Source organism: Gordionus sp. m RMFG-2023, chromosome 1 (genome assembly GCF_954871325.1).
Source record: "Gordionus sp. m RMFG-2023 chromosome 1, tfGorSpeb1-WG-v2, whole genome shotgun sequence".
Taxonomy (NCBI): domain Eukaryota; kingdom Metazoa; phylum Nematomorpha; class Gordioida; order Chordodea; family Parachordodidae; genus Gordionus; species Gordionus sp. m RMFG-2023.
This window is the reverse complement of record NC_088775.1, coordinates 48,282,205-48,285,648: the sequence shown is the minus strand read 5'-3', so window position 1 is coordinate 48,285,648 and position 3,444 is coordinate 48,282,205. Positions and strand designations below refer to the sequence as shown.

Genomic DNA, 3,444 nt, shown 5'->3' with positions numbered 1-3,444 from the left:
ACTTGATATAATCCATTCAGGAACTCCAACTAATCAAGGTAAATTTAAAATATGCTATCTTGTTAACCTGGAAATTTTAGCATCACTTGATATAATCCATTCAGGAACTCCAACCAACCAAAGTAAATTTAAAATATGCTATCTTGTTAACCTGGAAATTTTAATCTTAGCATCACTTGATATAATCCATTCAGGAACTCCAACCAACCAAAGAAAATTTAAAATATGCTATCTTGTTAACCTGGAAATTTTAATCTTAGCATCATTAATAATCCATTAAGGAACTCCAAGCAATCAAGGTAAATTTAAAATATGCTACTAGTTTTATCTGGAAATTATCTTTTATAGCCATTGAAGATTATTCAATAAATCAATTAATTTTTTTAAAGCAAAATGCCCAATATAAATTTATAAAATCTAAATTTAATAAAAATCTACTATTTTCTAATAATTATTTATATTCTCAAAATAGAGAAAACTATTACGATATTTATTAATTATTAGGTTTTTACCTAAAAACTCACATCACTCTTTATCAATATTATGATCATGCTGTCAAAATTTTCATTTTTTAATGCTTTTTATACCAAACAATATTGATATGCAAAAAGTAGGTTAATGATGCTTACTAGAATGAATGGAAATATTCTAAATTTTTTTTTTTTTAAAACTTAATATATTTTATTTTGCTTTTTCCTTTCTTTTTCTTTTAAAAAAAATATATATTATTAAAATATAAATTATGGGAATATCGATGGCTCTAAAAAGAGCTTATAGTAAAAATGTACCTAAAAAACATGTATAATTATGTTTAAAAATTTCTAAATGTATTTTTTGTTTTAGGAAGATTGACTCGCGTTTTTCGTTTGTTATGAATGAATATGTTGATTGGGAGAAATTACCATTAGTTGAGATGCTATGGGTTGAAAAATAAAATTATTTAATATTGAGTATTTATTGATTTTTTTATTTTCGCCATTAGTAAGAGGATTTGAATTAATTGATGAGGGAAAGGAAGAGACACAGGTAGCGTCCCAAATTAGGGATTTCCCATTGGACCATGGGATGCAGGTTAAACCGTCAGGTCTGAGACCATCTTGTAGAGAGAGGTTTGTTGGTTCTAGAATGTTAGGAATTTTAGCTTTATTGAGAGCGTTATGGATGATTTTATTTATTGCTTTATGCCGAAGGTGGCGACCTTGGCTACGGGAGCAGTTTAGGAAGTGTCTTGCATTTGGTTGTACGGGTAGGTTGCAAAGGTGGCAAGTGTGTGAATGTGTTAGCGAGCATCCTAGTCGAAATCCTATGGTAACTCTCAGTTGGTCATTGGTTAAGAGATTATCAAGGGTTAGGCTTGGAAGTGCCTCGAGCCATTCATATCCGCCATATTTATCGTATAATTGAAGAAGTTGAATATCGCTGATATCGGAGGGGTTAAGACTATTTTGAAGTTTCGGAAAGAAAGAAAGAAAGAAAGAAAGAAAGAAAGAAAGAAAGAAAGAAAGAAAGAAAGAAAGAAAGAAAGAAAGAAAGAAAGAAAGAAAGAAAGAAAGAAAGAAAGAAAGAAAGAAATAAATAAAGTAAAGAAAGAAAGAAAGAAAGAAAGAAAGAAAGAAAGAAAGAAAGAAAGAAAGAAAGAAAGAAAGAAAGAAAGAAAGAAAGAAAGAAAGAAAGAAAGAAAGAAAGAAAGAAAGAATGAAAGAAAAGAAATAAATAAATTTTTATGAAGCAATTTTGATCAATAACGCCAGCAATATGTTCCTTACAAACTTTCTACAATTTTTCGATTCTAAACCTACTCATTAATTAATTCTCAAAGAAACCCATATTTTTTAAATTCTTTTTAGGTTTTTCACATGTATTTACACCCAAATACAAAAAAAGCGCTATCCAATATTTATTCTGGTTTCCTAAGAATATATTTTCATATTTATGTACTTAACGCCCTCTTATGGATATAAATTTGTTAAATTTTGTAATTGAAAAATAAAAAAGTTGTAATAAGCTAGTAAATATATTTTTCCCCAATAACAATAAGTAAAAATAGAATTTTAAATTATTTGATATTTAATATCAATTTTTTAATTAATTAAAAATTGATTTATGTAAAATATAAAAAATATTTTTTTGAAATTTTTTTTTTAAAAGATATTATATCATCAAATTATGATTGATTATGATTAATTGCTTTTTAGAAAGACAGTTTAGCAAGACAGTATTTAGTCATACCCTTTTAAAAAGTGGAGGGTCCAAGGATTCAGGGTGTTAAAAATTTTTAACTTAAAATTTTTTTTTTTAAATTAATGTAAAAATATAATTTTTAAAAAATAATATAAAATTTTTATAATTTTATTAATTTTTAAAAAAATAATATAAAATTTTTATAATTTTATTAATTTTTAAAAAATAATGTAAAATTTTTTTTATTAATTTTTTTCGTGGAATCTCCCTAAAAAATAGTCACTTTAAAACTATAATTGATAAAGCAAGGGATGTTGTAAAATATTTAAGAATTCCCACAATTGTTAGAATATTAAAATCCATGAAAATGTAAATGGCAATTTTAGATTGCACAACACGTTGGTCCTCTATATGTATGATGCTAGAGCGATTATTAAGTTTGAAAGATTTCTGTAATGATTTTATCACAGGAGCATGTGAAATCATTTTGTCAGAAGATGATTGGAATCAAGTAAAAGAGCTTACTAGTGTGCTGGTTCCTTTAAAAATAACAACATTACGAGTGCAAGCAGAACAATTATGTTGATTAACAAGTTCTTTTTCAAATGAAGTATTAGAAAATACGAAAATAAGAGAGCAACAATATTTACAAAATAGTGTTGTATATGCTTCGATATATTTAGACCCGCGATATCGTTTTATTAAGTAGTGAGCAATAACAAATGGCTATAGACCATCTTGAAGATTTATGGCATATCCAAAACTCTATTATTTACAATACATTGGTGGTTACAACAATATCTACTGGTTGTAGCGATAACATTGATAATGATAACGATATTGATGATCTGGAAATTTTAATATTAGATAGATAAAAAAAAATTAAATTATCATCTGATAGAAAGGAGCAAAAAATATCTATTGTATCTTTAATAGAAAAGTTCTCGGAAGTTATGAGAATAAATAGAGATGCAAACATTTTAAAATTCTTCAAATATACCTTTTCTAGAATCGTCATGGCTGTACCGGCGACACAAGTACAATAATTTATGTATTATAAAAATGACTATCTATTTTAGGTAAGCGTAGAACGTGGATTTTCATCGTTGACTAATTTACGTGGAAATCTGAAGGATGATATTTTAGAAGATATCATGATTGTGCGATTGAAATTTATATTTAAAATATAAATTATATCATTTCGAATTTTAAATGTGTTTATATTAAAGTATAATAAAAAATGAATGAAAAAAAGTCTTATTT

The 3,444-nt window shown here is 26.0% G+C and overlaps 1 long non-coding RNA gene across 1 annotated transcript; it reads left to right on the top strand.

The window, feature by feature from the left end:
• On the top strand, nt 1-282 carry LOC135922866 (uncharacterized). The gene is made up of 3 exons (XR_010571057.1): nt 1-38; nt 81-122; nt 171-282. It is a non-coding gene; the product is annotated as an uncharacterized LOC135922866 (long non-coding RNA).
• Nucleotides 283-3,444: the final 3,162 nt, after the last annotated feature.